The sequence below is a fragment of the Vicugna pacos genome, chromosome 15, assembly GCF_048564905.1.
Source record: "Vicugna pacos chromosome 15, VicPac4, whole genome shotgun sequence".
Classification (NCBI taxonomy): Eukaryota; Metazoa; Chordata; class Mammalia; order Artiodactyla; family Camelidae; genus Vicugna; species Vicugna pacos.
The window spans coordinates 15,427,133-15,451,745 of NC_133001.1; the positions used below are offsets into that span (position 1 = coordinate 15,427,133).

Here is a 24,613-nt window from a genome sequence, read left to right on the forward strand (position 1 = left end):
ATTGTTTTCCTCTTTAAAATTAGCTATCATATAGAAAATACATTTTTTAAAAGAATATTAATGAGAACAACATAAGGCTCTCTCATGGCTGTAACCCCAGCTCCATGAAACTTCACTTTCTATAATCATCAAGTCTATTATCTTTACCTACCCAAAATTGCTATCATTACTATCATCAGTCCTATAAAGACAAATGAAATAACTGATTGCATTGCTATGTCTTTCGTATCCTATGGTCCATCGTTAAAGGACTAACTAAGGGTCATCCTGGCAAGAGAGTTTAGAGAGAATTACTGTTATTGTTATCAGAATCCTAATGCTATTTCATGTTACATGTTCATGTTGGACAAGATGAGAGAAATAAGAGGAAAAACAGTAAGAGGAACACTTAAAGAAAGTTAGATGACAGAAGTCAGTAAGAAGTGAGCGTTTACATTTGTCTAAGACAAACTGTCTCTGGGCCTATGTTTATACCTTTGTTTGTATGTGAATCTGGCACAAGTATTTTGAAAATTACTTCAAAATCCCTAAGGCAGAAGTTCTTAAACTTTAGAGCTTATTAAAAAACAAAAATAAAACTAGGAGAGCTTTAGATAATTTAGATATCTGGATCTCACCCCTAGAAATCCTAAATTAGAAAAACTAGAGATGGGCTCAGGAATCCGCTGCATTTCTAAAAATAGTAAGTCCCTCCCCTCCCCACTCCCATCCTGCCCCTCCCACAAACACACCCCTACCACCAGGTGATTCTGATCCAGTTACCCTAAAATCACATTTTCAGAAATACCTTCCCTAAAGAGATTCTAACATAAAATTATTTTACTTAAGAGATCTCAATCTCATTTTTCATAACTATTCTATGTTATAAAAAAGACTTAGCTATATATTTCCATTTCTTTGAAATCCAGCTTAATGTAGCTGTAATCAGACAAATCTAGATTAGAATGTGACACCAGCACTTATTCACTGGTTAATCTCTGGCATATTTCTTCAGGTATTTGAGTCTCAGTTTCACACTCTCAGATTGGCAAGTATTTTTAAAAGCTGGACAATACCAAGTGTTAGTAAGAATGAGGAACACAAAATTATAAACTGACTATACTTCAATAAAAAAAGATATATATATAAAGAATGAGGAGCAGTGCAAATTCTCTTAACATTGCTGGAGAGAGTTTCAACTGATATAGCCACCTTGAAAAGCAATTTGACTTTACCTTGTTAAGTTCAACATGTGAATACCTTATGACTCAGCAATGATTTCCACCCTAGAAATATGTCCTCAAGAAATTCTTGCAGTAATATGAAAATATCTACCAGAGTTTTTAGCATATAGTAGGTGTTTAATAAATAGCATTATTAATATTTATGGACCATTTAACCTGCTTTATTACACTAGTATTATAAACAGTCCATCCAGGATCACCAGTCTTGAAAAGGGGAAAATAAATAAATGCATAATCAGATAAGGATGTTTGTTTTAAAGTAATGTAGTTACAACATTGAAATTCATGCACAGACCCCCTTATACTTTCATCAGACCTGAAATGAATACTCTACCTCAGTGTACACTTGTTGCCATGGGAGTGCTAACAATACAAGCAACAGGTGAATAAATGTTTACTGTGTATAGCATAAAAGGAAAAAGATTTACAGCTTTTCTAATTAGGAATGAACTAATACATTCTCATGAGACTCAGGACTTTTTAAAAAATATTTTTAAACATTATAGATTTTACCAAAAACAAAAAAGTAGCTAATCTCACCAAGTTTACCCTCCTAAAATTAACAACATGATATGTAATATAATGGTAGCAAGACATGTAGTTAAATGGGGTATTCTTTAGTTCATTGTATAAGAATTTGGAGAGAACATCTCTTGTCCACATTATTCAAGTTAGGGTCTTCTTACAGAAATAGTTCATTGTATAATATCCCATTCATTATGAACCCCAAGATAAATACAATTAACATAATGCCTCTCATTAAAATATTTGACTGATTTTTCTCTACCTATTAAAATGTCACATAAAATAAGCCATGTGCTAGAAACTTAACTTTCCCATATAAGAGAACTGGGGGTGGGTGTAAGGAGAGAAGGAGCCTACTTAGATTTTATAATTTTTTCAGAGCTTTATTACATAGAATGCTCTAAAAAATTCTGTCATGTACTAGTAATACCTTAATTATCCTGTTTTAATAACACATTGAAAATTAATGGCATTATCATTTGAGTTTTTAAAATATTGTGAAATACATCACACATACTAAAGTATAAAACATACAAATACTATTTCATGAATAGTAAAATGAACATACTGTACCCACCATCCTGCTTAATAGAACAATACCAGCACCTTAAATTCCTCCTGTCCCCTCCCAAATTGCATCCCCCCATTTCTTCCTCCAGAAGAGACTTGCACCCTGAATTTTGGGTTACCCCTTTCCTCCCTCTCTTCAAAAAAGAATACTACCTATGTATGCATTCCTAATGATTATATTACAGATGAATGGATAAAGAAGATGTGGGATATCCATACAATGGACTATTCACCTTAAAGAGAATGAAATTCTGACACATGCTACATCATGGACAAAGCTTGAGAATATTATACTAGGAGAAATAAGCCAGACACCAAAGGAAAGATACTGTATGATTACACTTATATGAGAAACAGGCAAATTTATAGAGACAGAAAGTAGAACAGAGATTACCAGGTATTGAGAGGAGGGGAGATAAAGAGTTATCGTTTAATGGGTAAAGAGTTTGTGTTTGGGATGATGAAAAAGTCCCAGAAACAGGTGGTCACAAAGGTTATGCAATATTGTGAGTATACTTAATGCCACAAATTGTACAATTAAAAATGTTTAAAATGGTAAATTTTATGTTATGCATATTTTACTACAACAAAAAATGAGAAAAATACATTGTGTAGTTCTGCATGTTTTTATCTTTGTATAATGAAATAACATTAACATTTTTGTAAGTTGTTTCTTGTGTTGAATATTAAATTATTGATATTCATCTATGCAGATGTGTACAGCTGTAATTCATTAAATTTCATTGCTCCTAGTATTCCATTATATGAATATTATACAGTTTACCTATCCATTTTACTGTTGATGGACATGGTTGCTTGAGGTTTAATTATTTATTTGGAATTATTAACAATGCTATCAATATTCTGTCTATATCCTGGTGCGCATGTGTAATAGCTTGCCTAGGACATATTTCTAGAATGGGTCATAGCATATGTACGTGTTCAACTTCACACCAGAAAATGTCAAATTGTAATCCAAAGTGGCTTTATTAATTTACATGCCCTAAGTGTTTCCGTTGCTCCACATTTTACCAACACTTGGTATTTTCTTTTTCATTTTTGCCAGTCTGAGATGTTACCTCATTACAGTCTAAACTGCATTTCCCTGATTACTAATGACATTGATTATCCTTTCATAGTTTATTGGCCATGTATTTCCTCTTCTGTGAAATCTTTTGTACTTTTTCCTACTGTGCTGTTTATCTTTTGGTTACTGACTAATTACATATGCACTCTGATACTGAATCCACTGTCACTTACATGTGCTATAAATATCTTCTTTCAGTTTTTAGCTTGTACCTTCACTCTCTAAGAAATCTTTTGAATGAACCCAATTTTTTAATTTTAATGTGAAGTCAACCTTTTCCTTTACGAGTTGTGCTTTTGTACTTTTTTGAGAAAATATTAACCCTGAGGTCATAAAGCTATTCTCCCTTTCCCTCAAAACTTATATACCTCTGCTTTTTTTATTTAAGAGTCCTTGCCACCTGGAATTAATTTTTGCATAAGTTTTCAGAGAGGAATCCAATTTCAATTTTTAAAAATTTATAAATAAATAATTATTGCAGCACTATTATTAAATAATTCATGTATATCCCTCCTTTCTCCTATTTACAATGCCCACTCTATCAAAAATCTGGTTTGCATATACAAGTCTGTGTTCTCTAATTCTGTACCACAAGCCAATTGTTCTAACCTCACAACAAGATAATATTGCCTTAACTACCAAAGCTTCAACTTTTGGGATAACTTAAGATTTTTTTAACCTTGAATCTATGCTGTGGTTAAAAGATTAATGTGGTAAATTAGTAGATTTTCTAAAATTAAAGCAACTCCACATTCCTGGGAAACATTACAAAAACATCCAAAGTTATCTGGGCCTGTTTTCTTTTGGGGAAGGTTTCTAATTACTGATGTAATTTCATTAATGATTACAGAAATATTCAGGTGTATAACATCTCCCTAAGTCAGTTTAGAAAGTATCTGCCCCACCTCAGAATTTATATGTTTCGTCCAAGATCTCAAATTTGGTAACATAAAACTATTCAAAATATCTTTATTAATCTCTGCAGAATCTGTAGTTTTGTACATTTTTTTACTCCCAGTACTATTTGGGCTTTCTCACACTCTTTTGTTCCTAGATAGTGCTTGCTATAAATTCTCTTTTATTGGGCTTTCCAAATCAATGACTTTGGATTTGTTGATCCTTTGGAGTGAATGTATATTTCTATTTCAGTGGTTTCTGCTTCTTTATTATTTCCTTCCCCCTACTTTCGTCAGGTATATTCTGTTTTAACTCTTGAATTCTGAGTATTTCTTCTTTCCTGATGTAGAGTATATAAGAGTATCTATTTCTCTAAATACTACTTTAAATGTCTTACATTTTAGTATGAATTATTTTTGCTATTCTGTGAATATTTTCTAATTTTTCATTACAAGTTCTTAGACTCATGTTTATAAATTTTTTTCATCTATATGGAGTTTTTCTACTTTATGTAATTGATTACTATTTAATTGATTTACGATCACAGAATGTGATCTGTATAATGTCGAGTCTTCAAAATGTACTGACAACCTTTATGGCCTGATTCATGATCAATTTTCATAACTGTTTATAGGTCCTTAAAAGTATTTAACTGGTGTGCATACACTGGTGTTCACTTTACAACAGGATCATTTTTATGCAAAGTCACCTAATTGCACCAAACCATTATATTTCCTATGTGAAAAGGATAAGCAGAGCAGTAGAAATTTGATGTGTGAGGTCATGGAACATTTTCCAAAGAACACAAATCAAGAAATAAATAAAGGAAAGAACTGAGAAGCTACTCACAGACTTCATTACAATCCAGTCCTTTTACATAACTTCCCTTTATTTTAGAACTGGCACTTGTAAACAGCATACATCCAAAAAATTTTTTAATCCAGTCTGATAATCTCTGTCTTTAACTGGGGAGTTTAGGTGAACAATTCTGAAATGTTTCTAATGCTTTTTTAAAGCATGTAACAGGGTCTTGAGATAAAAACATTTCATTTCATTCAAACATGACTCATGTTAACACATTTTTATGAAGAATAAGTATACTTTCTTCTATTAAGACTATTTTTTAGAGCAGTTTTAGGTGTATGACAAAACTGAGAGGGAGGTAAATAGATTTCCCATCTATCCCCTGCCCCCAGGATGCACAGCCTACCCTATTAATCAATATTGTTCACTAAAATGGTACATCGTTTACCACCCAGGTGAAGCTACACTGATGTATCATTATTACCCAAAGTCCATAGTTTAAGGGTTCTCTTGTGTGTTGTACATTTTGGACAAATTTATAGTGACATATATCCATCATTATGATATACAGAGCATTTCACTGCCCTAGCATCCTCTGTGCTCTCTGCCTGTTCGTCTCCTCCACTCCTCACCCTTGGCGACCACTGATCGTTTTCCTGTCTCCATAGTTTTGCCTTCTCCAGAACATAGTATAGCTGGAATCATACACTAGGTAGCCTTTTCAGATTGGCTTCTTTTATTTAGTAATAGGCATTTAAGTTTCCCTCAGGGCTTTTCTTTTTAAAACTGAATTAATATTCTATTGTCTGTATGTACCACAGTTTATCCACTCATATGCTGAGGAACATCTTGGTTGCTTCCAAGTTTTGGCAATTTATGAATAAAGCTGCTATAAACATCCATGTGCAGGGTTTTGTGTGGACAACGGTTTTCAGTTCGTTTGGGTAAGTACCAAGGAGTGTGATTGCTGGATCATATGGTGAGAGTATATTTTGTTTTGTAAGAAACTGCCAAACTGTCCCAAAGTGGATGCACCATTTTGCATTCCCACCAGCAATGTATGAGAGTTTCTGTTGCTCCATATCCTCGCCAGCATTGGGTGTGGTCAGTGTGACAGATTTTGGCCATTGTAATAGGTGGGTAGTGGTATCTCATTATTTTAATTTGCATTTCCCTAATAACATATGATGTGAATATCTTTTCATATGCCTATTTGCCATCTGTATATCCTCTTTGGTGAGGTGTCTCTTAGGGTTTTTGTCCCATTTTTAAAATTGAGCTTTTCTTACTGTTCTTCGTATATCTAGGATAAGTCTTTTATCAGATAAGTCTTCTGCAAATATTTTCTCCCTGTCTGTGGTCTGCTTTCTCATTCTCTTGACACTGTCTTTAGTAAAACAAAGTTTTCAATTTGAATGAAGTCCAGTTTATCCATTATTTCTTTCTTGGATCATATCTTTCTTGTTGTATATAAAAAGGCAACATCCTACTAAAGGTCATCTAGGTTTCTCCTATGTTATCTCCTAGGAGTTTTATAATTTTGCATTTTACATTTAGGCCTATGATCCACTATGAGTTAATTTGTGTGAAGGGTGTAAAGCGTCTGTCTAGATTCATTTTTTTGCATATGGATATCCAGTTGTTCCAGCACCATTTGTTGAAAAGACTATCTTTGCTCCTTGTGTTGTTCCTTTGTCAAATATCAGTTCACTCTACTTATGGGGGCCTATTTCTATATTGATGTATCTGTCTGTTCTTTTGCCAATACCATACTGTCTTGGTTACTGTAGCTTGTACTAAGCCTTGAATTCAGATAGTATTGGTCCTCCAACCTTGTTCTTCTCCTTTAATATTCTGTTGGCTCTTCTCAGTCTTTGCCTCTCCATATAAACTTTAAAATCTATTGATATCCACAAAATAACTTGCTAAGTCTTTCATTAGAATTGCATTGAATCTATAGATCAAGTTGGAAAGAAGTGACATTCTGACAATATGGAGTCTTTCTATCTATGAACATGGAATATCTTTGCATTTATTTAGTTCTTCTTTGATTTCTTCATCAGAGTTTTATGGTATTCCTCATATAGATTTTGCACCTATTTTGTTAGGTTAATATTTGAGTATTTCACTTTGGGTGTTCTAATATAAATGGAATTATGTCTTTAACTTCAAATTTACCTTGTTAATTGTTGGTATATAGAAAAGCAATTGACTTTTGTATATAAATCTTATATCCTACAACCTTGTTATAATCATTTATTAGTTCCACGGTTTTTTTGTTGATTCTTTCAGACTTTCTACATAGAAGATCATGTATTTTGTGAACAAAGACAATTTTATATCTTCCTTCCCAATCTGTATACTTTTAATTTCCTTTTCTTCTCTTATTCAATCAGCAAGGACTTCCAGTACAATGTAGAAAAGTGGTGAAAGGGGACACCCTTGACCTTAGTGGGAAAGCTTTGAGTTTCTCACCATCAAGTATGATGTTAGCTATAGCTATAGGGTTTTGTAGATATTCTTTATTAAGTTTAAGAAGTTCCCCTCTACTCCAGGTTGGCTGAGAGTTTTATCATTAATGGGTACTGAATTCTGTCAAATGCTTTTTCTGCATAAATTGACATACTCATATGATTTTTCTTTTTTAATCTATTGATGTTATGAATTATATTAATTGATTTTCAAATACTGAACCAAGCTTGCATACCTACTTGGTGGTGTGGCATCAATCCCACTTGGTGGTGGTATATAATTCTTTTTATACTTTGTTAGGTTCAACGTGCTAATATTTTGTTGAGGATTTTTGCATCTATAGGAGCTATTGGTATGTAGTTTTCTTTTCTTGTAAGGTCTTTGGTTTGGGCATAGGGTCATGCTATCCATATAGAATGAGTTAAGAAGTATTCTTTCTGTTCCTAGCCTCTGAAAGAAACTGTAGAGAACTGGTATAATTTCTTCCCTAAATATTTGGTAGAATCCATCAGTGAACCCATCTGGGCCTGTTGCTTTCTGTATACTCTCTATACAAAACAATTTAATGAGAAGATTGTCATTGTTTTACACTTTTACAAATCTATTAATGTGTTTCTTTCTCTAAAATCTCTTTAATGTCTGGTTAGCAGACAGCTAGATTCTCATATCTACTCTCATATTCAATCTGTGTGATATGTTGTTTTGGTTGAAATATATGAAGAAAATCTAGCCTCATACAGATACACAGTTGGAAAAGACAGGAGAATTTTAATGACATTTTCAGGTAATTTTGGGTCTTCTTTGATACTATATTGAAACTCCACAGTGGTAATTTCTTAAAAGTTAATACTAATGTGGAATCAGAAGCCATATCAATAAACTTTCTAAACTGTGTTAAATTAAAATTCAATGCTCCATCATGTATGTTGAATGATTTTTTTACTCATGCATGATTTTGTAACATCATATGCTTTGGTCATCTGGAAAATACTAATTCTCTGAATTATGCAGCTATTATAAATGTTGACACATTTCATTATACAATACCAAAATAACCACATTTGCTTGTATCATCACCTATTCCATCACATATATCTTTAAGTTTTGGGAAACTATCAAGCTTAATGTGGTGAGTATAAGTTTTTCAAAATTCTAATTTTCACTTGAAAAGTTGAATTGTATCACTGGCAATAAATAATTTCAGTCACTTACCTTTAAGTAGCAGGCCCACTGTGTTCAGTTTCAAGAAAATGTTTGCCAAATAAATACCAAGTGTGAATAACCAATTTGTTAGTTGTTTTTTCAAGTAAAAATGGTATTCCAGGAGAAAAATGTGGTTAGTTTAGTTTACAACTCAATCACACAAGTGTTTTTCTTTTAATAACTTTGTCCTTTGCAATGCAGTTTAACTTCTTTATGCATACTTCCTATTTTGTCACAAAGAATATTAAAAAGATTGATACTCAAGGGGCAAAATTTAATAAAATTAATAGTCTTATTAGAACATTAAGAACATATTTAAATGAAACCCATGTGAGGGCTAGAGCCTGGTTATAAATTTTCAAGAATGATATTGCTTCTATCCATTAATGTTAAGGATAGAAGAAACAATTTTGCTTATTATCTTCTGTGCAGTGTATTTATTTCTTTTTTGTTTTTACACTAATGGTACAGCTCTGAGATGTCAGCTCTGTGCAACAAGAGGATCTTATTAGACATTCTACTTTGGAATGGGAGGTGCTAGATGTTTTCTGTATCTTCATGCAGTGATAAAAGCAGTAAATCACAGGTTCAGTAGAAACTCTCAGTGGGAACACTATGATGAATGCTTATCTTCTAGATGTCCTGCTTTCAACTTGTTTTTTGAAAAAAAAAAAAAAAAAACCTTCCTTGGGTTCTCTCTGCGTCATTTTAGGAGTGCATTTATAAAATAACTTGGTTATATTTTACCCAAGTTTTTGGCTGTGTTTCCAATAGGAGAGTTATTCATGCTATCTAGTTCATCACATTGCCAGAAGGAAAATTCTTCATTTGAATTGGAGAACAGAACTGAGCACTCTAATAAAGAAATAACCATCACAACAAAGTTCACTTGTCTCACATTGACCTAAGCTCTCCAATTCCGTAATTCTTAATGACTTACTAGGATTGTTTAAGAATTTATTTTATTGGAATTGTCTAGATGTGAACCTGTGATCATCAATGCAACTATGCCACTCTTCTTGTTTTATCTGTTTAGAAGTTATGTCTCACCATCACCTTAAGCAGGTAGTAAGTACCTGATGATAAATCAATGCTTGCAGCACATACCCTCCAGAGTCTCATAGTCTAGTACCTGATTCTGTTCATTCTTGTCATCAGAACCTTAAGTTCTATTCTGAGTCTGTACAACTGAACCAGGGCACCAAGAAATGAAGTGAAAGGCTGTGAGAATTCTGAACAGCATTCTAAAGACACATGACTTAAAAGTCTCAGTTATTAGATGTTGACCTCTGTCTTATGACTGTGTGAATTACTTCTCAGTAATGAATTAACACAGCCAAGTATTTGTGTAAACATCCATTTCTCTACTGACTCAAATACCAAAACTGTCAAATGAGATAACGTAGAATTGGACGAGACTTTAGAAGTTTCTTAATCCAAGCTGTCACCCCAGTGCAAAAACACCTTATACCATCACTAATAGAGAGTTATCACATTTATTACACTCAAATTCAACCGAAAAACTCCCAAGACCTCGTTCTTTCTGACGCAAAATAATCTGGTGTGCGACAATATCAAGGCCAACAATTTGGCTTTATTTATTCTACAAATACTTATCGAAAGCCTATTATGTGCCTGGCATTCACACACTTAACTCTGTGAAAATACTTTAAACTTTATTTTAAAATGATAAAAAGTCAACCTAGAAGTCAAACTGTCCTAACATTTTCAAAATTGTGATTGCTAGTCCTTTGAGCTGTTACAAGCACCACATTTCTTGGGCCATGCTGAAAAGATCTTTGCTTCATCAGCAGACCAAAATGGAATACTATAGAATTTAATTTGGAGTCCATGGAGCAATTAAATGCTAAAGCAGACATGCCATAAGGAGCTCTCTCAACCACAAAGACTTAATTAGAAACCATGTCAGCTAAAATAACCAACTTAGATGGTTGGATGGAAGAGAGTTTGGTAGCATAAATGTAAACTGAAAGAATCAACATTAAAAATCAGTTTAGATATGTACTTAAAACATTTATAAAAATTATTATACTGATTTTAGAATAAACTCTAAAATTCCTCTAAAAATATCTAAATAAAAAAACCTCAACCTTCTCAAAAAGAAGGGAATTCCAGATGTACATAAAAATGCAAGTTAAAGCATTTAAGTGAAATATCTAAATAAGTTGTAGGTTGTCCAAATTAAAAAAAAATTATTAAAGTGACTCTAAAATCAAACCTACTATAAAGTTGGTTTCTATCAATCCTTTTCCTATAATCCTAAAAAAAGCCACTTAAGTTTACTCATACTATTATATGTAATACTTGTCATTTTTAATGTGTTAAACATATATTTAAAAATTTTAAAAACAAATTGGAAATGACAAGTATTACACTAATATTTCTTCCACTTTAGATATTTAATAACACTCCTCTTATGTCAGTAATATACTTAGAACACCAGTACAGATGCTGTGACAGATATGACTATGTCAGTTTAACTTCAGGGGCAGTCAACTGTCTTGGATCAGAACTCACATGGAGGGAGCAATGTATCAGACAACTACACTCCAGTGGCAGCTCTTCTTTTATCTATAATGTGATCAACACTTGAGACACTGCTAATTGCACAGTGAATATAAAAACTGGGGTTTATTTGTAAAATGAGTAGCTTGTTAGTTAACAAGAGGAATGTTAGAAGTGAGTTTTCATTACTAAAATTAAATATCAAGGAATTGTGAATTAGATAAAATGTTTTATAGTTATTCTCCACTATTGAATAAGGTATAAAGATCCAGAAAGAACTACAGTTTTCACTTTTAGACATGGTACTCAGAGTTCCCTTAACAGTCCTGTATCTAGCCCTTGGTTTGGGAGCATTTCTGGTTGCCTGATGCAGACTAGAAGAGTAACTGAACCTTGCCTTGTGAATGCTGTGCATCTAGTTTTACTGAACCTTTCCTGCAAGGTGATGGCTGGAATGCCTAAATGAAAAGAGCTTAAAGCTTCCTCCATGGGCTTTATAGAACAGGTTGTTACGAATTGTTTTGTGCCTGCATGTGAATGAATTTTTGTTTAAAAAAAAAATCTGTATGTGACAGAATGTGGTCATTTCTTTATAATCTGGTAGTGAGGTTGCAAACACTTTGAAACTTTTTGGTGGCCACCACTATCTGCCAAAAAACTAAAACAAAAACCTCTAAGATTTACAAATAATCAACTTGGTTTAAGTCACTTCTCAACAACTACATCTAGATTTTTTTTTTTACAGTGATACAGTTTATATTGTCTCTGGACACTTGTTAAATTTTAAAACACAATCCAATGGAAACAGTCCTGGATTTTTATATACCATGCAGCCAAAAATCACCATCCTCATAACATTAAAAAAAAAACTTTCTGATATTGACATTCCTAAAGGATCAATATAGATTTGGTGTTACAAATAGCATTAAAGAAACATAGGAAAGCTGGGTTATCTACTATCAGAGACATAATACACCATTTTAAAACATGAGGTAACTGAGATTTTTCAGGGACACCAGAATACACGAGGACAATCTAGGGTTAAAGTATCATTCATATAGCTTTAAAATTCAAGTATCACCACTGCCATCAGGACAAAAGGGACAAGGAACATTCAGTTTGTGCAAAGAAGTGGAAAACAGATGAAAGACCCAATTATGGGATGCACATGACTAGCATAAAAAAACTATTGAGTACTTGAGTTTTTCTAAGATAGAGATAGCATATTTTCACCTCTATGTGATGAAAGAGCGCCTTTGCATTCTGCCACATGAGGACTTTTAAAGTGGTGAATATATGCCTGAATTTGAATGTGGTGAATGCTAAAGGAGATGTGGTGGCCATACAGGATGCTTCATCTCCTCCTTCAGGTAGTTATTTTAGTGACACTTATGGCCAACTCCAAACCTACTTGAAGGGTATGGATAAAATACCATTGTTAGAATATATACTTCTTTTCTTGTACTTCCAGACTCTGGTGCCATGGAACATAGTTTTCACAAACATTTGCTTGATTTTGAACCAAATGTATTAAGTATTTTTAAAAGTTGTTTTCTGCCTACAGGTAACTAAAATAATATTAAAAGTGAGGGTAAAGAAGTATCTAGTCCTCATATTGAAGCCCTAACTTCATAGCTTCCAGTATAATTAAATACTTAGATAAATATTTTTGAGTGTTGATGTTGAGCTTGCTTCAGGGCAAGTTGCAGAATCTACTTTCTTTAGATTAAAGAAAATCATATAGATAATTACCATAGTTTTCTGTGATGTTTTAGGTACAGATTTGCCTAAGAGCACGAAGGTTGGTAGATGACTTCTTAAAGTACTTTTCAGCTCCAGGGTGATAAAAATATCTTAAACTTTCTGAAGTTGAAAAGTCATAATTAACCATTACATTTTAAAATTGAACAGTCGCATACAGTTAAGGTATAATTCTCTAAAATACAGCAGCAAAAAAAAAGAGGTAATATAAAGATCAATTAATATTTTCAGCCACAAATCAGAAATATTGTGAAAATGCAAGATTCAACACCTCAAGTTACCACCATTTTAAATAAATAATTTATCTGATTATAGAGCACTTCAATAAGCAATAACGGATAACACAAGGTTTGTGTGGTGTATCTACTACACAGCTCTCTATAAGCATTGTAGAACCTGCCCAATCCTAATCAAATGTAGTGTTCATTTCTTTCAAGTATTTAACAGAAAGCTTGAAGACCATTTTTCACACATGCAAGAGACTTGAGAGACCGTATGACTACATATCACTCAGACCTTTCCCTGTGGTGAAAACGGTCAAACCTTTCTCAGATTGTGGATTTCTATAATTCTAACTGCTGCTTAAGTCAGATCAATAACAACAAAACTGACTGTAATGATAACTTAACACTTCCCACATGCTGAGTACCGTTCTAAGCACGTGTTAATGTACAACATTCCTATGAAATAGGTATGTTATTATTCTTCTCTTACAGATAAGTAAACTGAGGTACAGAAAGGTTCATCAACTTTCCCTGGACTATACAGCTAGGAATGTCCAAAGCCTGTACTCCTAACCACTACAACCACTATACAAAAAGAGGCTTTAGAAGAAGCAGACAATTGGCTGCACCTGGCAGTTCGCTATTAAAAAAGAATTAAGATTTTCACAGATAATTATTTTTCTATGAAATAAAAATTACCTTTCAATTCCACTTACATCTCCCTCCATATTTCCATATATTCCAGACATCCTTTATTTAAAAAAATGACCTATGTTTTCACACCAGTTGCTCCAACAGCACTAACAAAGTTAATAACCATTTTTATCATTTTTTAGTGACCTAATTTGAGTTAATTATCTGATCTTCATTAACATCTTGTTAAATAAGTGAGGCTGATGCAATTACCACTGTTTTCAGATGAGGAAGGAAACTTAGGCCCAGGAAGTTTAAACTTGCTACAAGTTTATCAACAAATACCTAGAAGAGTTTAAATTCTATCATCAGTTCTACTACGGTTTTCATTTGCAGATTTGTGTTTGTTTCTCATTTTTTTGAGGTAAATGTAGGATGAAAAGAGCTCGTGTCTAGGTATCCTCCATCCACTATTAAAAAGACAAGAGGCTTGCATGTTATGCAAAATGAGTTATGTTAAAGTTAAATGAAATGAACTTGGTTAGTCCTTCACATATTAGCAGCACACTCGGCTAGCATATATTTATTTATTCATAAACATATCAGCAAAGTTAAGGGCCCTACAATGTAGTATCTTTAAAACAAAAGTTTTAAATAGACTTTTACTTGGAGAACATTATCTAGCAAAGGTTATTTCAGGTTAACTATTGATAAAAACTTCAATTCAGTTCCTTTCACTTTTACGCAATTATTACCATTCTATGGAAAGAGCTTTCTGCCAATCAAATTGTGCCCGTAGGGCTGTGTCTGGTGTGGTGCCCAGTGCCATTATTGGTGCTAAATTATAACACAAGCAACAACAACTACCACCAGGTTACTGCATGCAAAGTGACCTGGCCCAACAGCCATGCATAGCCAGGAGTCAGAGGAACTGTAAGCAGTATTTGAGCACTTCTTTCAGAAGCCAATAGCAGTTTGCATATGATGTTTACGTGCTCATATTTTAACAGTCAGAATACATTCTTGCATAGGACAAAAGAGGAATGGTTATCTAGTTAGGTTTTCCTAAATGCTTGTCTCTTGTTAGGAAAACAGGATCCTTTCACAAGGCTCAGAAGTTTCACAGGAGCTAGGGAAGATAAAACTAGGGAAGTGCACCTCTATTCATTGATTTAAAAAATATGTATGCGTGTATGTATGTGTATTTCCGGAGACAGGGAGGGGTGGGGGGGAGAGAATTTAGAAGACAAAGGAAAAGATCTGCCTCTGCCTGTTCTTAGAATTTAGAAAAGGTCCTAAGTCACGAAAAAAGGTATTCAGGAAAGATAAAAATTTGAACTTCATTAAGTTCATAACAAAACATGCAATCCTTAGGTTTTATTTACAGCGTTTTTGAGAAGATCAAGTAACAAAAAATATATGAAAGTGCTTTGTAAGTGGTACGTGCTATAGAATTCAAAGTATTAAATTGCAACAGGACTTTGAATAAGCCATGATTCATTTGTGACTAAAACTTTACATTTAAAAACTCTAACAATGAAAATTATAAGTCTTATGTGGGGAAAAATAATAACATAGTAAAAAATTTGCAGTGTTTCTTATATACTTCAAAATTATCAATGTATATGGTTAAATGAAAAAAGCAAGGTATCAATATTATTATGCTCTTACACTGCCATGTGTTTTTCTGGAGATATATCTAGGAAACCTAAAATTAAGTTCTCTGAGGAAAAGAAAAGAGTAGGGAGACAGACTTACTTTTTACTTTTCTATATTAGTTTTTTTTTTTTAACCTTTGGCCATCTATTCCTTTTCAAAAGAAAAAGTAATTTTAAAAACTAATAAAAAAAAGAGGAAATTTTCCACTTTCCTGTTTTACTACTGAAAGCTTAGTAAAATTAATTTCAAAGAAAAATTCAAGCTTATGCAAAATTTTTGAAAAGATGTTACCTAAAACATTACATTAAAAAAAAAAAAACAGAGATTTAACATTTGTTTTTCTGCTTTCTCAAACCACCCTGTCCTCCACAAAGAGCTGAATGTAGTTTTTCAGTTCATAGGAATGGCATGGGTAACTTCAGTATCAGAATTCATGTTCATTTGCATGACTATTACTGCCTTCTGTATTTAAAAAAATTAACTTCAAATATGTGGGGCATTAAGTAAATATAGGCTTAAGTTTCTTAAAACAATTCTTATTTCGCTGTTTTTGAAGTAGTTCAGTTATCTTATTTTAAGGAAGAAAACTCCCTATACATAAAAATTCAGGGAAAGAAAATGTTCTGTGATCATGACATTTCAATGGCAAACCCCAATATTTCTAATAAGTTTGATCAGTTCTTTCTCGTTTAAAACGTAAATAATATGATAGCCTAAAGACATGGAAATGTAGAAATTAAAAATTATATTTCTTCATTTAAAATCAGGAATATACTGATTCCTTAGAAAACAGTACAGTGCCATGAACAATATATTTTATACATGTTACTTGATAAAGTTAAAAAAGAAAGTTATCAGTACATTGTATTATATATTCTGTTAAATGAAAAACAACTGGTACAGGCACTGAAACAGGAAACATATAACCATGTTTATTTTTTGATACCTGATTAGGCAGAATAACAGAGTAAATCCTACTGACTGTACATACTAAGAAAGGAGATGCCAGATCCTCAGAGTACAGTCAGTCTGCCTCACAAAGCACTTTATACCTAGAATGTGAAAACAATAGCTCTTATGACAACCAAAAAAAAAAAAAAAAACCAATTCAAAGATAACCTAGTGGTCTTGATTGACAACCTAATATTCCTATTGTGAAGGCAGGAATCCTGACTTAACTTTAAAGATAAAATTGGCTTTTCAGAACAGCAGAAATTAACAAAGGTAATTCATATTAGGCTGAGAAGGAAGATTCAGACAGGGTCACACAGTTTCACACGTATTTCCAAGCAATGTCCAAACAAGCTGTTTCAAAAGGACTAAAATCAGTACTAGAATCTCTAGAAATAACTGATCTACCCTAGTAAAAGTCAAGTCCTAAAATTAAATACCAAGCTCCATTTTTATCATGATAACCACTTTAACTTGGAATTATCTACCAGTAAACAATGGAGAATGGAGATGAATTACCTTGAAGAGGTTTGTTGGGAAAAGAGAGAAAAAGACCAGTTGAGTCAAGAAGGAGCAGAAGGATGGAAAAGATTGACATTTCACAATTTGTTATTTCTCTAAAGAGTCCTTTGAGAAGAATGTTAAAATCTTAAAGCATAAAATCCATCGAGTCAAATTTATGCTATGCCTGTTCTATTTTTTTAAGATCAAAATCTTCATGCCCTGCTACTATCTATTAGAGAAGGACAGAAAACCTACTTTTTATGAAGGTCCACTGACCCACTGGGAAAAAATTAAAACATAAGAAAAGACAATTACTTGTGATTATACAGATTTTTTTTAATGAATTTGCATATTTTAAAGAGGAAAAATATAAAATTTTCCTAATCTGAATCTACGGTTTATTCAAACTTTTAATACCAAAAAGAGGCAAAGAATAGATTTTAACAAGGAAGAAAAGTAGAAGAGAATCAGAGAGCAGGAGTAGATGGCAAAGATGAGCTTGAGAGTTAGACCAGTACTGGAGGCAGTGGGTATACTGGTGAGCTTGATGGTAGAACTGTACTAATCCCATGAGGAACTTTATCGAGAAGGAATCGGCAGGGGGAATGACTAGTATTTGTGGTTCTACAGTGCTGCTGGCTAGGCACATACAATTTGAATTGGAGATTCAATACCTGTTGTTTGAAGTCGGTAAATCATGAAGTAGTCATGAAATAGAGTACAAATATATCATCTAGAACTAGAAGCACGAAGGGAACCACCAGAAGAATTAGAATCTGAAGCAACTGTAAGAAGCTGCCTCAAGGGAGTGAGCTGGAGGTAGAAAGAGAGGGGCAGGAGAATGTTGATTTTCAGTTAAAGTTGTCCCGTACTGTTTGATTTGTTACCATGTGCCTGCATTGAAAAAAATAAAAACATAATTTTTAAACTCATAAATTAGAAAGGGCCTGACCTGTGTTAAAAGGTTTTCTGTTGTTTTTCATTTGTTTGTTTTTTGGTGTGTGTGTGGGGTTTTTTTTGGGGGGGGGGGTTTGCTAATTCCATCAAAAGGTTCCTGTCAAAAACAGATTTGATTTTTTTTTTCCTGTGTATACACACATTAGTTATGGATGATTAGCAAAGCATTCATTCTTCTATTTGCTTTGGCTGAGAACTGACTTGTGCTGTGTTAGTGTTAAGGAAATATTTCACTTTATATGGAGAAGATATGAAGTGTTGCTTATTTAAATACACATAAGGTAAAAGAAAGGGTTTATACATGTTTTAGGCTCACAAACAATAAAAATATTTAAGTAGGCTGAAGTAGAATTTATCCAACTTAGAAACTAGAGAAAATGCTACCTACCTTTTCTCTCTTTATCCAAAATAGACTTTGTGAACTTACCTACTTAGTATTTTAATTTTGGTAGGATGGTTAAAAAGTTTATTTAAGGAAGATTTGATATCAGATATGACACAAGCAATCATGAACATTTTCTTTAATTTTTTAAATATGTAGAGATTTTTTTAAATGAATTTTTTTAAAGAGTAAAAAGTAGCTATATTGCAAAATCAGAGTTTGTTGAATTTAAGGTATCTGAAAATAAGTACCCAAATTGAGCCTGACAAATAGTCACTTAAAACATCTTAACTTTTCAAATGCACAATGTTTAAATAATATTCACTTGTAAAAAAAGTTTTCACATATGAAGAATCAGTAAGAGATGCAAAACTATTCTGTCTTTTAATAATTTTTTATAAAAATCACTTTTCTAAATAAAACTACTTTATCCAGCTAATTAGAAATTCTAGTCATAGCAATTTAGTTTCTGGCAACACCTGTCTGATTTAAAAGGAAGGTAGTCAAAACCAGGAATATGATTTAAGCTATACTGTGACTGATTTTGAGTAGGCTTTTACTATTTGGGTCCAACAATATACGGTGGGGTAAAGAAAAATAAAAGTATATAGGGGAGAAAAAACTGTGGATTATCTAGAAACTAGCCACTAAAGAAGAATAAAGGATGGATTTGAAGTCAATTCTCCAATCCTCATTTTATTCCTAAATTGCTAATAACAGCAACTTATAAAGAAAGAGTTAGACAGGGGTGGCAATTAGGAATGAGGGCAAGGATAAGAAATACTGCTGGCATATGATCTGAGTATCTAAGACCACTTGATGATATTGTAAAACTCCACAGATAACAAAACTTCAGATCCAGGGATTAACTTCACAGACAGCTCCTCCGACTTTTTCCTCTCATTTTCCTTTCTTCCTAATGCATATGATTAGCAACTACTGTGTTTTTTTCAATCCCAGCTAAATCATACTCCTCTTTTACTCATTACAGTGAAGAATTTTTAAAAAATTTTAGTGTTTTCTATTTCTCCCTTCTTTCTTTAGTAGGTCACATGAAGCATAAAGCCATTATTTACAAAATAAACATCACTACCAGTTTAGACTTATTATTTTCAAGTTCCTGAAAGGCCTTTCTAACATTAAATTGAGCAATCTCAGATAGTTCCCTTCAATTTTATTTCATTTTTACCACACTCACCCCCTACTCATCACTTTCATTTTATATTATCTACTTGTTGACATGAATCTATTGAAATCTACTTCTAAATTGAACTCTGAATCTAGTCACCAAAACTGTCCTTGAATCAACAAGACCATTCCAAAAAGCCTGAGTGAATGATGGGTTTTGTATAATAATCTGAAGCCCTACAGATTTTCACTAGGTCAAGATATTGTTGGAGTGAATTCCAAAGAGACAGTCACTGCAAAGAGAATAGACGTCCACTCATAGCTCACACCTGGGAGCAGTTCTTTGCATGGAGTTGCTTTTAATACTAATGAAAAAGTATCAGCTCTAAAGCACTTCTACAAAAGCCTGAAAGTGATGTAGGTATAGTGTACATTTTAAATAGTAAATATAATAATGCTAATTATGAATTTAGTTTGCTCTAAATGCAAACAAGGAATACCACCCTAAAAAATTATACAACATGCATATATTCAAAACAAAAAAGAACAATACTAAACTAAAATTAATCCTTTTATTAAAATAATGAGGTTATGATGTTTCTTTTTAATATTTCCAATATTGTCTTTATGTTGGTTGTGTGATATGTTTAAAAGACCCACTAAGCTATAATAAAAAAGTAAGTCTAAAAGACAAAAAAGTTGTACATATCAACTTAATTTGCACACTATTCTCTGCACCTGATCCATAGACTTTATCACAACAGGTGACTTCTTCAGGCATGAAACTAAGAATAGTGTAGGTATCAGGGCTTGAATGTCTTACTCCAAGTTTATTCAGAATGAACTCAAACTCCCATTTACCCATTTATCAGATATTTATAAGTATATAGTATCTTGGTGAGTATTTTCTGTTTACAAAATAACATATACTCTTCCTGCCCGTACACAGCTGCCTAAATTTAGCAGGGAGAGACAAAAGTGTCACATGGAAAGTTAAACAATGAGAGAAGATAAAAAATTTTTTAAATCGACAAGTTTAGTATATGAATAAATGACAAATTCACTTTTCAAACACTCATTGAGAGGGTCTACTATTTGTAAAACATTATTCTAAGTGTGGAAATCAGTTAGGTACACTTAGAGATTTCTGTCACTCCAAAAACAAGCAAAAAATAGGATGTTTCGCAAAGGAAAAAGGAATAGGAATTACCAATCTATCTGAGCTACAGGACACCACTGGCTTACAGGGACAGATCTCATGCTAAGATACAATCATTCTATAACTCACATAACTGGAAATACATGCCCTATTCTTTAAATTGGCTTGCACAGCAGCATATGTGGCACTTTAATTAACTGTAGCAATTGACATAACTTAAAAGCAGAGATCTGAAATAATGGGCTGTAAGCAGTACTTGTAAGCCAGTATTAATCCAACTGTAACCTATATATAACAAAGTATCCAATGTCGTATCTAGGTTGTAAGGAGAAGGCTGGTATAACACAAGTGAATTCAGAAATGCTGAAACAAAGATGCTTTATGAGCAAAGGTCTAATTGGTTAGCAATATGCAGAGAATGAGCATTGCTGCTGAGTATTATTTTTTGAATGCCAGGACAGAAATTTATATACCAACAATAAAAATAACCCTATTTTGAAGGAATCTCTAGTTTAGTTATCTAAACTATCATCATAAATATTATTAAAGAACATCTGGATACTACTCAAGTGATATTTATATACTTCTCTATTTTAATAATTTATAAATATAAAGCTACATATTTTCATCATTCTATAAAGAAAATTTTAAATAGCCATTTGTATTATATTAAAAAGTCATTAAAAATTCATCTCTTACAAAGCTTAATTGAAACTAACTACAAATTTGTTATCTAACAAACTTGATACCATAACATTTAACAAACTTTTACACTTAGATATTTTAGATATTATAATTTACAATTTTAGACTAACTTTTAAAATGAAACTAAAGCATTTCATAGCTTATTTTATTCAATAAATCTATTTGTTAAAAATATTAGCAAAGTTTACAATTAACTGAGATTTTAAACTTGAGTATGTAGCTACTATATAGACAAGATCCAAAACAGGTGATCTTATGCACTGAATTTAAATGAATAAACCAGTTGTGGCTGCTGGATATTTTGGTCTTTCTTGTTTTGTTTTGTTTAATTACTATCAAATAACCTACCTCAGTAAAACTGATCTTTACCTAAAAAACTTCTGATTACAAATATTTTTCTTATAATAAATCAAATTCCATTTTTCTAAAACAGCTGAATTATATCCTACTTGAAGAGAAACAAAAAGCAAACACTTAAAATCATGTTATCTCAGTTGTACACATGAAACTTATCTGTTATAAACCAATGTTACCTCAATAAAAGATAAATTAAGAAAAAATTACATTATCACATACATGCAACTGCTTTACGTTGGTAGGCAGAACTTTAGCGTGGCAGCCAAGAAAATGAACAAATGTGAGTAGTTTGCTACTAATTAGCAATATGACTTCAGGCTAGTTACTAGATCATGATACCTAAGTTTCCTTATCTGTAAAATGAGAGAGAACTTTATGATTTCTAAGCCTCCTTCCAACTCTAAATTTCTGTGATCTGATTATTAGAATTAAGAAAACTACATCTGCATTAGAAAATCAGGTTCTAAAGTTATAGAATAATGTGATAGTGGGTTATAATTTAAAGAAAACAACAAAAATAGTACAACGCTAATTTGAAATATATTAACTATCAGAAAGCAATGCTCTCAAGTTAAATAAAAACCAGGGGCAATAACTGCATATGCTTGTGATCATTTGACGATGGTATAACAAGAAAGTTTACAAAACAAGATATTTTATTATGAATACCACTTGCAGAAATATTTAATTTTACTACAAAATCAGAAACTATCAACAAGTTACAAGAGAATTATACTGAAATATTTTACACCTTACTTTTGAAATAGAGTTCTGTTACACTCTGTAAAACTTATAGATAAAAATTAAAAATTACTTAAAATGAGTGATCACTAAAACTATAATATAATCAAAGTGTGTATAGGGATAGATCCTTATTTCTTTTAATAACACTTTATCAGCCACATAATGCTTACATGAACTAATACTATTTTCTGTAAAACTGTGAAATTCTTAAAAGGTTTAATGTTCAAACATGCCATCAACAGAGATCTAATAAAATACAACTTTAAGTAAAGGCAAACAATTTATTTCCTATTACTAACCTGATACAGGTATTACTGGAATCCAATTTTCTTTCAAAGGTGTGTTTTTTCCAAAGAACATCCAACCACCCACACATTATTTAAAAAACAAAAGAAATTTTTTAAAAAAAAACTTGGTTAGAAATTGTCCCAGGACTATATTCTGACATTTTTAGCAACCTGACAAACCACTCTGTTTGCTTTTTTCTGCCAATACAAATCAAGCCAAGAAGCAGTTTCTTCATTTATTTCATCCACAAAACTACACTATGTCAGGGTAAAGGTCAGTCATCAATAATACATGCTGTTGCTACAGATGAAATAAAAATGTTCATCTGGGCCCTGTTTCAAAGACTGACCCAATGTAACCTATTTAATAAGACCTATAAAATTAGGAGGATGTGGGAAGACCAAGAAGTATAAAATACCCCTTCCCCACCAAACTTTGTTTGCCAACATTTTATAGCAAATTAAAGAAGGTCCTTCTTAGAAAACTTCAGGTAGTCTTCACCAGAAAAGTGGATTTTTTTTTTCCCCTAGTAGCTTTAAGAATCTCATGTTTTAAAAAAAGTTTGCAGGAATGTTACCCTGCAGGCATCTATGACAGCATCACGAGGTTTCAGATTTAGTGTGGGTGGCTGGATAAAGTTGGACACTGACCAGTTTTGTGCATGCTGAAAGGCACCAGGCTGGAACAGTGTATTCAGCAATTGGGTATGAGATTGCCAGTGCAGTGGGTTGGAAGATGTATGCATTGGCACTCTGTGTGGAACCAGTAGGCTTGCTGAAAAGGTTACTGCAGTCTTGACTTTGGCAGCTGTCTTATTTAAGTGATCATGAAGAGCTAAGAGTGAGAGCCAGAGTTATATCTATGAAGATTAGAAGTTGTGCATGTTTGAGGCACTGCCTGTCCCTTAGAATATTAGGTCCTCAGAAACAGAAAGCATGGAGTAGTCCTTTGGGTAGGGAAGGGCAAGGGAGGTTACATAACTGGGAAAGTGTCACATTTTAAAATACTTAGTTAATTTAACTCTCAATTTTCAGGGTGGCATTTAAGTTAAAACGTCAACAGATGTAATTATGTAAATGGAAGAAGCAACTCTGTAACACTTCAGTATGAATATCATCAGGTTCACAGCCCCAAGCTCTCTGTCTACTATGTATGTCTATGTCTTTTCAATGTACATTCTGAACCCTCTGCCTCCAAAAGCAGTTTGTGATGACTACTCAGTCTCACAGAACACTTTTCATTAACGGCAACAGCCTAAGGACTTTTCTTACTACCACCAAGACTACTCTGTGCTGTTCTTGACTGAATGTATAAAGGTAGGGCAGTGCCCCAAACATGCACAACTTCTGGTCTCCACTTGTGACTCTGGATCTCACTCTTAACCCTTCACGATCACTTAAAAGACGATAGCTGTCAAAGTCAAGCTACTTCCACAGGACAAATTCTTTTTGCAGTGACCTCTCCCACTTTTTCTACCACCACTAAATCAAGTATTTTTTTCCTCATCAGAGCTAAAATAAGGCAAGAGAGAATTATCCATGCACTGATGAGTGACGTTTCACAGACCTGTGCTGCAGCATCTAATACAGGGTCATGGTATGCCTTTAACATCTGCAATTAGATCCTGAAATCATATGATTCTACTGGATAAAGATTAAATACTGCATAAGTTTTTGTTAGAGATCACCTTGTTGGTGGACCTTCAGAAACAGGCACAAAGAACTAAACACACAGTTAAGTAAAATAATTTCTTAGTAATTAAATAGAAAATAACTGTTATTCTTAATTAAACATAGGCAAAAGAAGCCTCTTAAAAGCAAGTATGATAAAATTGAAAGGAAAAGTATATCGTTA

At 32.8% G+C, this 24,613-nt stretch overlaps 1 protein-coding gene and 1 long non-coding RNA gene across 20 annotated transcripts in view; one reads left to right on the plus strand and one right to left on the minus strand.

Annotated features, from left to right (window-relative positions):
* EHBP1 (EH domain binding protein 1) overlaps positions 1–24,613 on the minus strand; it is a 391,476-nt gene that overhangs the window by 174,008 nt on the left and 192,855 nt on the right. The window lies entirely within an intron of this gene.
* Positions 1–24,613, plus strand: part of LOC140685675 (uncharacterized) — a 94,089-nt gene that overhangs the window by 13,230 nt on the left and 56,246 nt on the right. Inside the window, exon 2 of the long non-coding RNA XR_012058949.1 lies at positions 5,928–6,050. This is a non-coding gene — a long non-coding RNA (uncharacterized lncRNA). The remainder of the gene's footprint in view (positions 1–5,927; positions 6,051–24,613) is intronic.